We start from the raw sequence: 11,686 nt of genomic DNA, 5'->3' as shown, positions 1-11,686 counted from the left end.
ATTTTATTTGTATGATTGCCATTGAGAGAGGTATCACAGGGCCCTGTTTTCTAGAAACATAATATATAACAAAGTTATAATTTAGTTCATTTTTATGTTTTCTTACACACAGAAATGAGAGAGGTATCATGGGCTCCTATTTTGATGCCTATCATCATCGATTGATGTAAGTATACACTTACCATTCATTTTATTTCTATGGTTTCCATAGTTTATCTTAATTTAATTTTAATATTTTTTTAATTAAATTGAAAATAAATTCCAAAATAGATATGAGTATTATTCTTCTAATAGAAAAAGTAGATATTCCATAGTAATAACCTAATTATTATGTTGGTGGTAGACATTTAACTTTCATGGAATATGTTAGAATATCCATAGTAGTAATGTTATATGATGATAAGGTTTGTGTGCAATGAATGTATGCTTGTTTAATTAACTTATTTCAAAATTAATTAACTTAAGAAAATTGCATATCAATACATGTCACATTGGAAATGTTGTATTTATAAGCCATGGTACAAGCAAATGGTATTGTAAGAAGAGCTATTTAGAATTTAAGAGTATTCATGGGAAGTGGGAGTGGATATACATGCCTAAAGATATTGTTATATTTTATATAACTCTTATATTAACTATTTTTATAACAATAATAAATTTATAATTCAGATAATTATTTAATGCGGACAATGTCACATGTATAATGGGTTTAGAGTTTTGATTGTTTTCATCTAAAAATTGTTCATGTGTGTAATGTAAAGGAGGTTGCCCCTTCGAAGAGGCTTATTTCTAAGGCTTTCATCTACCTTTTCTATCCTTTTGTGAGTTGGTTTCATAACAATATGTTGATATATTATTGGCTGCTTAGATAGATACCTAAGTTATGAAAAAACATATTATTATTAAACTCATATTATTATCAACATCATCATCTTATTATGAACATTTCCGTTCTTGTTTATATGTTGATATATTGTTGGTTTCTTAGATAGATACCTAAGTTATGAGAAAAATCTGACTATGAACATCATGTTACTATGAACATGAACGACTACTCATAGAATTGATTCTATCTTTTTTACAATAATTTATAATTTATTATTTCTATTCTTAATCCTATAACAATTCTCACTATATTAAGAATTTCTTATTTAAGAAAACATGTAATACGATTTTTGTATTCAAGCTTTTGTGATCTATAATGAATTAATCAATGTCTTTAGGTAGAAATCACATTCTCTCATGTGATTTCTACCTAAACACTTTGTTTAATTTAATACATCTCACCATGTACCCTCAATTCCTTCTAGTACAATGTAATTTATTGTATTACATATTTGATTCTTTCTAATACATTGTAATATTGTATTTTAAATTTAATTTATTAAAAAAATATATTTTATATCTTCTAGTCATTTATATGTAAATTAGTTTTCATAACCTAATTTAATTATATTATAAAAAAATGGCTATCTTAATTTTATTATGATGATAATGAATAATAATTCTTAATATCAATTATAATATTAATCTCTCCCACTTACCAATATTTTATGGTTTTTAATTCTCGAAAACAAAACTTCTTTATAACCCTTTTTGCTTCATTGAATAATAATTGCAAAAGTAAAATGTAAAAACACTTTGTAGAATGAAAAAAATTCTTACATAAATATTGTAAAAATAAATAAAATTTTGATATAATACATAATTAAATTTATTAATAAAACTATTGAAAATCATAGTTTTGAATTTAATAAACAATATAAAGAGATGGTATTTTTAACAATAGGTGATATTTTATGTTAAAAATGAAAAATATAATAAATTTGATATAATGAAAGGAATATAAGAGATTTCATTATTAAAAAATAATAAATATGTTTTAAATAAGATTTTTTACTAATATATCTAGTATTAGAACAATAAAAAATAATTAAATGGAAAAAAACTACAATAATTTCATTATAATTTTATTTAATAAAATATTAAAATTCACCAAATTAATATCATGCAATATAAATATGTAGTGGAAGAACTCTCTTAAATTTTGAAACAAAACTACATTAATTTCATTATGATCTTGTTTATTAAAATAATAAATTTTAGTAAAATAATAATGTGCAACCTGAAAATCTAGTGGGAAAATCCTTTTCAATTTTAGAAAAGTTTTTAAAGCATTAAATTAAATTTTACAATTATGAAAAAAATATATTTGTAATAAAGAAAATATAATATATAAAAATAAAAAAGCTATAAAAAAATTTAAGCTATAAGATACATTGAATAAATTAAGATATTAATAGTTATAATAATGAATATATTACCTTATTGAAACAACTTCCAACAAAATTCAAGAATATTAAAATTGTACATATCCTAACAAAAAAATGCATGGCATAATCATCGTAATGCTCCTCCTCATCTTGGGAAGACTCACTTGACCAAAACTCAATCCTTACAATGTCAAATTTGTTTGTAATTCTTTATATTACCAACAAATACCTACTCACATATCTCTATATATATAAAATTAAGGTTTGTTACCATTGATCCAAATTCCAATGGATCAATTAGATATATCACTCTATAAAATTAGAAGTTTGTTACATTAGTACTTTCCCCCAAATTAATTTATGTGAATTTGTTAGTGGCAGGTCCGAATTTTTTGGCTTTCGGTATTAACAATCTTTTAGTGTCGAGTGGAATTATAATAGGGGCTTGTTCACGAAGAATTTTCATAGAATATTATATAATATTATAATGAGTTATTTTTATTTATTTTAAGGGTAAATTTTGAAATTTTTTTAGAATTGGATGGAAGTTTGATATCAATTCGGTTCATATTCTAAAAAAATTAAAATTTCTAATTGAATTCAATTAGATTTTAAAAATTTATAACTCAAATCAATTGAATAATTATAATATTAAAATTATTCGATTAATCCTACAATAATTTCATAATTTCCAAAGAAACAAAATTCAGTTATCAGATTTTATCTAGTGGAAAGAAAATGTTTCGCTAATATGTTATTGAATTTTGTATAGAAGGAAAGTAGCATGTCTTACAAAATACAATTCCAAATTTGAAGGAATTGATTATCCAAATAATAAATTAGATATTGTGAATAAATAATTATAACATGAAAACTATTTTATTAATGTGACTATACTAAATATAAAAAATTAGTTATAAAATTTTATTTGAATGGAAAGAAAATGCTATACTATAATTATTGTCATTCCCAAAATTTGAATAATGATGGGCGCATCAGGGCCGAGTTTAGGGATCAAACGCTCCGTATCTCCTTGCCTTTGCATCACATCTCCGAACAACAGAAGCAGGAGGCGATTCCTGCCACAGTCAAAACAAGATTCAATTCAGGAATTAAAGCGCAAGGCGTCCGGAGGCGATTAGACAAAATGCGAAAGGAATTGGTCGAAGGGAGAAAAACAGAAGCCGCGGCTAAGCTTGGCCAAGACTCTTCTCCTGGGGAAACAACAATATCGAAAGACGTGCTGGCAGGCAGTATGTCAAACGGTGGTGCTTGAGAGGAATCTCAATTTATAGAATCGAAATCCAAGCAAGCCTAGGAAGGAGAAGCGGATGATGCAGAAGAAGAAACCGCTGAAAAAAACAAAGATCCATACAAACAATTTCAATTTTTCCTTTCACAGCATCGACTGTGGTAGTTTGTACCTCTTTCACATTATATGTGTGTGTCTCCAGAAAGTAAAGAACGTTTAGTTCAGCGTTATGTGCGTGGCATTAGGAGGCTGCTTTTCAGCTCGATTTTTATCGATTTTTTAACCACTCTAGTGTCGCTTAATATTTTAATATAAAAGAAAATTAAGACATGGCATTGGAGGAAGTGGTTTGAAAAATTTAATGTCACGGTCACCACTCGAGCACGATCAGATTTAAAAGGAGTTATTCTTTACTGTTCTCAATTTTACTGTGTTAAAATAACCGTGTTTCAATTTCACGGATGAATTTAGGGTAAGAGAGGTGTGAAATTTTAAAACTCTATAGATTGTATAATTAAATTTAAGTTAAAAATGAAAAACAAAAAGTTATAAAGTTTTTCTTTCTTGTTATTTGAATTTATATTTAAATGACTTTTTCTCTAATCAGTCTATCAAAGTTCAAATCATTATTTGATGTTATATTTTAATACAAGGAATTTAGAATAATAATTTTATTGCATATTTAAACTATTGTTTAAATTAGGTTTAAGTTAAATATTTACAAAATATTATTTAAAATTTATTGGGTTATTTATCATAAATTATCTATAAAAATTTAATTAATAAAAATTAAATTTACTTTAAAAAGATTAATTAATGAAAATTAGATTTATTGGTCAATTATGATAAACCATGATCAAGTGCAATGGTCAACCAAGACCACTATGGTTGTAATGGCTACAGATAGTCAACCATGATAACCCATGATTAACCATGGTTAGATATAATCAACCGTGATCAATGGTAATCGTCAATCAAAATCTCTAGGGTTAGAATCATCTAACTTGGTTAACCATGATCAACCACCCTAAACCAAAATCAAGCATGGTCAACCATGTTCAATTAACCATAATGGTCAATGGACATCAACTCGGTCACCATGAACAACCATGCTATTATATCGCGGTCAACCAAGACTTGTATGGTTGAAATTGGTATGGGATAATGGTAAATCAATATATCTATGGTCAACCACAATGATCATTAACATATCTATGGTTAGCATGGTGCAACATGGTTAATCAACATCTCTATGGTTGAAGATGGTAAATTAAGGTCTTTATGGTCAACCATGATTAACCATGGCCGATTGTGATTAACCTTGATGAACAATAATGGTCAATCAATATATCTATTGTTAGGCTAGTTTAGCATGGTCAACAAACATCTACAAAGTTGAACAATGTCAACGATAATGATAAGCAAATGTCCCTTTGTTTGGTCATGATCAACCATGGTTAGCCATGATCAACCATGGTCAACCACAATCAAGCCATGGTTGGTGCTCAACCACAATCAAGCCATGGTTGGATATCATGAAATGATCTTTAATCAAATGAGTGTTTTTCTTTTTTCTTTTTCTTTTTTTGTTTTAAATCCAAATTTATCCCAATATGGCTTTCATTTAATATAAGGATGTCTCAAAGAAGTTTTTTATTGGTTTTTTTTTTTCAAACTTGTGTGTCATATTCTATTTGAAACAATTTATTAATTAGCAATGTAAATAGGTAAATGTAATTACTCAATTTAAGATGAAAATGATATATATATATATATAACTTTTATTGTTACTTTTAGATATCTTTTAAACTTTTTAAATTATTTTCTGATTTTTACGAACTAAATTTGTGCATAATTTCATAATTTACTTATTACTATTAATTTAACATCTAAAATAAATATTTTTATATTATTTTTATTACTAGTTGGTATAATATTTTAAGTTGTTTTTGAGCCTGGAGTTGTTTTGGGGCTCGTCTTCCTTAGAAGTAAGGGAACGAGTTAACATCCCAAGACTCAGAGGCATCTCGTAGGAGTGAAAGCCTACCCCCTTACGAACCACCAACTCATTATTCCACATGAGGTTGTTTTGCTTGAATAGCTGTGATGAGTTGATGATTCCACATGGCCTGATTTTCCTTGAATATCGATGATGAGTCGAGTTATTCTAGGTGCCTTGGTTTTCCTTAAAAAATGGTGATGAGTCAGGGTGACCTGGTTTTCCTTAAATAATGGTGGTGAGTCATGCTGCAATGAGAGACGGTTGTCCTCACTACTAGATTGACAACTAGGTTATGATAGGTTTTCCCACCACGTGAAAAAAATATATCTTAAGTTGTTTAATACATTTTTATTTCTAATTCAAGTGGTAAATTTTTACTTTTCTTTATAAATTAGAATGTAGTAAATTTTTATCCTTTTTATTATATCTTAAGTTGTTTAATTCATTTTTGTTTCTAAATTCAAGTGGTAAATTTTTACTTTTCTTTATAAATTAGAATGTAGTAAATTTTTATGCTTTTTATTATAAAAATGCATGCACAGTAATTATTTTGAACTTGTAAAACTAATTTATAATCTATTTTGATCATATATTTATCAATGATTTCAAAGGATTCAATATACTCCACTTCCTTAAAAATTTACATATTATAAATTCAAAACTGGTATCAGTGTATACCTTTTAAATACCTTGACTTTATTGAGAGTGAAATGGTACAATAATGGAGAGCCTATTAACTCTTATTGTTTCTAAAGTGAGTAATAGTTGTTAAGGAATAAGGCTACACATTCCTTAGCTAGTCTATGTGAGTTACTAAATCCAAAACATATCATGGCATCTAACCACATAGTAAAAATGTCGTGGCATCTAACCACATAGTAAAAATTTCTTACTCATTTTAAATTGGGATATGGTAGGAGTGCTAGTAGATGAGAACAAAAGAATTTCACCTTTCATGGTAGTACTCAATGTACCTCCATACAATCATGTCACTATGTGCATAAAACGATATAGTGATAATAAATTTTGACAATTCTTTCCTACTTCTATGATCCTAGAGATGTCGAAACATAGTGAACAAGCATATGAAATTCCTATAGTGGTTCCCATGCATTAATTATTTTTCTTGCATGGATATCCCTTTGGCCTATGAAGTTAACAACCTTTTGGAAATCCTTTTGTTGTTGGGGGCATTAAATAGTAATAGGTTTACATTGGTATGAGAGAAAACACCTCTAGCCAAATCACTTTTAGGTGGAGGAGCTATCCCACCCCGAGCATCATTCAATTCGCCTTTATTGGAAACACTTTCTTTGTTTGATTTTTCTATGTTAATGAATGATCCCATTAAGAATAACCCAACATGGCCATGTATCCCACATAAAATTCCAATAGACATTCCTAAGTTCGATACTAATCTTGAAGAAGATCGTGAAACCCATATACCACTTATAACTTATGGTGCTCATCCAACTCATTCATGTATGGTAGCATAAGGTTTCGATTATTCTAGTGGACTCTTACAAAAGGTGCTTCTTTAAGTGCAACACTTATGATAATTGCACATCTTTAACATAGGATTTTGTCAATCACTTTCAATTCCATGTTAGGTAAGCGATTAGAGGAAAGATTCTCATCAACTTCTATCAAGATAACTCCACTCACATTTATTATAATATTCATGATAGTAGAACAAGATGAAGTCTCTTTGGAACCAAGTTCCTTAATGAATTCTTGCGTGAGTGGTTCATACAGTCCTTTGCACCTAGTATTATTGAAGATGTAGCCATGGTAGGAACCCAAATTGAGGAGTAATGCATCATATCATGCCCATAAGCTTGACTTGTTATATTCTCAAGTAGGTGCATTCCTAATGCTCCTCATCATCGACTGATCCTATGAATGACAAACCAAGAACCCATGCCTATCATGTAGTGGGGTACATCTCTTCTCAAAGCATTGGTGAGCTAGCCTTTCAAATGGTTCAAATAAGTATATAGTCTAGTACCCTAGCTAGAAAGCCTCATACTGAGACTCCTAACACTCTTGTACCCACTTTTGTGGTCAAGTCAATTGAGTCCACATCAACAACAAACCTTTACAAATTAGGAGGTAAAAGGAAAGAGAATAAATCTAAACCTTTAAATGAGGAACAAGGAGCATCGCAAACCCAAGATAATGTTACATGTGTCTCAAAAGAGAATAAGAGGAAAAATCATTTTCCTTGTAAGGTTTTGGGAAAGACCATCTCACACAGTAGTGCCTATCTATAGATGAGATTCATCGACATTTCTTCCATTAATGTGTTTCTCATCAACGTGTTAATATGACAAGTCCTTTTGAAGCCTAGTATCAACACATGGTTAGTAACCCTCCACCATTTTACCAAGTGCGAAGTGGGGAAGGCACTTTCAATAATTCTCACATGGCTCTCATAGATCCACTAATCCGTGCATCAATCCTTCTCTTGAGGAAATTAGAATTTTTGGAGAAATGGCGGATGTTGATCACGTGTTGAGTCCTTCTCATGGCATTTAACTTAATTCTCACTCCCTTTATGTGATTCAAATGGGCCCATATATCCCTAGATAATTCCTTTCTTGAGGATATAAGTATGTTTGGTGAAATGGTTCTTGTTGAACCTAAGTTGAGTTCTTACCATTATGTCTAACTTGATCCTTATTCCAATGCATGTGATTCTAACAAGTCCACTAATCCTTGGATACCTTCCTCGTATGTTTGGTAAAATGGGCCCTACCAAATCTGAATTGATATATTCCCATGATGTTGAAATTGACCTTTACTCTTCACCCTACTAGGATGTTAATCATTCTTGTTCATGTGACTTCATTGATACTTTGATTCACTTAGATGAAACCCTCATGGAAGATATGATGATATCTAATCAACCTATGGAAGAATCACCTCATCCTTTTTCCCTCTCCATTGTTCGAAGCTCTTGAATGATGACTTGCACTTCCTTATTTCTTCATGAAATGTCTTTTGGATGAAATATCCCAACAAAACCCATGATACACCTTTTGAAGGAAATCTTGAAAATGCTTCTCTTGATATTCCCATCAATGCTTCTAATAAACTTTTGACTCTGAATAACCCTATGATTCCAGCCAATTTTCCTCCTCATCAGCTCAATACTTACATCACTCTTTTCCCCATGATTTATTCAATTCTTCCTTCTGTTAATAAATGATTATTGGTATTATCCCCATATTGTAGAAAACTTCCCCCACACTCAGTGCATTTATCTAGTTTATTTGATGGAATGGATTTCTAGAATCATTCCAATTATGAAAATCAAGGGTTTTTCATGTCTATGTTGATTATAGGGATCTGTGTAAGAATAAGAAAGGTAATATCCATATTTTTCTCTACCATATGAATTTTACCTCATGTATCTCTCACTTGGGTAGCCAAAATTGTTCTTGTGATGAAGAAACACAACACTTGTCACATTTGTGTAGAATTTAGACCATCTACTTGTACGAAGTTCAATGATCCTGGCAGGGAAATTGTTGCAAAGCCCCTTGATAGGCTATCTCCTTAGAAACACTATGTCTAATCCTGTTGACATGCTTTCGTATATATGCATTTAGTATAACTTTTAATTTCTACACAAGATGCATATTTTCTACCTTTAGGAATTTATCAAGATTCTTTATTTTCAAACAATGTTTGACCTAATAAGATCTCCTATACTAACCTTCACTACTCTCTCTATTTTCTCTATGTGTATGCATGCCCCTTGTCCTTCAAGGGTGATTAAATTCCTATTGAATGTGAACTCCCACGTATTCTTGTGTTATACTTGACCACATCAACCATTAACTATGATAAATCATACCCTACCAAACATACGTGGGATTCAACATTTAACTTTTTGTATGGGTCCATATTGATGGAAAATTATTTCAAAATTTTCCTTTCTTATACTTTTCATCCTACTATTTTTGACATAAATAAGTCTTAACTAAAATATTTGAGTTTTTTCTTCTCGTTAATGAGATCTTTATTCCTAATTATCTCAACTTTCCTGAGGTAAATCCTTCATCTTTATTCCAAGTTGGAGATTCTTGGAGGAATCTAGATGTGCACAAATCACTAGCACTTCTATCTATATCCCATCCCTGTTTATACAATGTCCTCTCCTTCCTCCACTAACTCATTATCTTCATCATGCCAACACATGAGTTCTCAAAAAGAAATCTTCTTCAGAGATCCATAAGTCCTATGGAAAATTTAATCCTCACTCCCAACTCTTCAACATTTTTTACTAGTAATATCCTACTGGAACTACATTTTTTTTAGCAATATCTAACTTATAAATCCAATTTGTTTGAGTTATTTCTCTCACAAAAAATTCCATGTGGTCATTCTCTAGTTATAGGTTCCTTCTTTGATGTCCAAATTTTGAATTTAAGCCTTGTTAAAACCTTTACACTAGAATGTTATTTACTTGCTCACCACATGTATTCCAACCACACAATATGTTTTATGCATGAATTACATTGTTGGATCAACCCTTGATAATCACATAAGTTTGAATAGTATAGAGGAGTTATTCCTCCTTTCTCCCCACACTATACCTATAAAACTTTAAAACAATTTCTTAATTACTTTTATTACGTACCAAAATGTTTCCTCTTTTTTGAAGTTGTAGTCATTAGAACCCTTTAAAGTCTAACTATAAGTCTTTCAATACATGTAGCACCTACCAAGCAAAATTATTAAAACTAGACTTCCACTCATAAAACACTTATATATAGAAATAACAGAGGAACAAAAAGTGTAAAATTCCACATGTAAGGAAAAGTAAGCCACATAGAAAAATAGACACAAATATCCAGAAGATAAATTAAAGCATTGAAGACTCTTTTATCAATTTGAAATAGAATTGCATGCATGGATGTTTCTCCGTGATATCTCCATTTCAAATAAATAGATCAAAATATAAGTAAGATGTTTTAGTTGTAGGATGCTAATAGGCCCTAGATTTGAAGTGGCTTACAACATGCAAAAATTCATTATACTACATCTTTATTCCACATAGATTATTCCCTTATATCTAGGTTTCACAACATAATCCCAATTTCACCATGGTAATATAATTATTTTACAATAAATAATTTCATAAAAATATTTTTTTATCATTTTAAAACCTAATAAAATTTTATTATGTTTTTAAAGATAAATGAATAAATATATAAAAATAATATTTTAAAATGTAATTATGATAATTATATGTCTTTTTATAAAATGTCATATTTTGTAAGAAAATGTTATTTAATTTCTTCATTGGTAAAAGTTTACTCTTTCCTTATTGAATTATAGCACTAATTTTTAATTTACAATATGATGTCAGTAATAGTAAATAATGACCAAGCACATTGTTGGTTGTTCATAAGTTATCTACATTTCATTTTGGACTTTACTTTTATCCTATATATGAAGAGGACTTTACTTTTTCCCTATATATGAAGAAAAATATTGGGAAAACGCATAGAATAGAATTAACATTCTCAATGTGCGTGTCCCCATCCTACCTTTTTCTATGTACATAAAAGTGTTTTTTTTCTTTCTGTACTTATTTATTAAAATCAAATTTGAACCATTTTCCTCTTTTAATTCCTCTTCTTAATTTCTTATTTAAGAAAATCAAAAAGAGGCATCATAATTGCAGTGTTAGGTGTTGGATAGGAAAATTCAAGTGTTGGACTTTGTGAGTGGATAAAAGATATATTTTTTCTTGTTTTGTTAGCATTATTCACATAATTTTCTTGTACAAAGCCATATCACTCCATGTAGATGTCATGGCATTGCAATTTTTGTGATTCCTATGAGTTTCGAAGGTGGTGTGCAATGTTTTAAGAGCACACTCAATTGATCATTTACAGGAGTACGATAGAAAAATTTGTAAGTTACAATGATGGTGATAGAGATGGGTATGCTAATGTCAATTTTGTTTCCTCAACGTATGACACTAAAGGTATGCAACAAATTCCTATCAAATTCAATTATCTTAACATTGTTGAGGCAAGCCTATTTTAACATTATTTTTTTTAAGTGTAGTTTAGAAATGTTGTTCTAGAAAATTCTAACCTATTTAATTCTTGGTAATTACATGTGTACACCACAATAAAA

This window comes from Pinus tabuliformis, chromosome 6, assembly GCF_031772625.1.
Source record: "Pinus tabuliformis cultivar Carrire ecotype Pingquan chromosome 6, CPIR1, whole genome shotgun sequence".
In the NCBI taxonomy this organism is placed as follows: Eukaryota; Viridiplantae; Streptophyta; class Pinopsida; order Pinales; family Pinaceae; genus Pinus; species Pinus tabuliformis.
Note: the sequence above shows the minus strand (reverse complement) of the source record.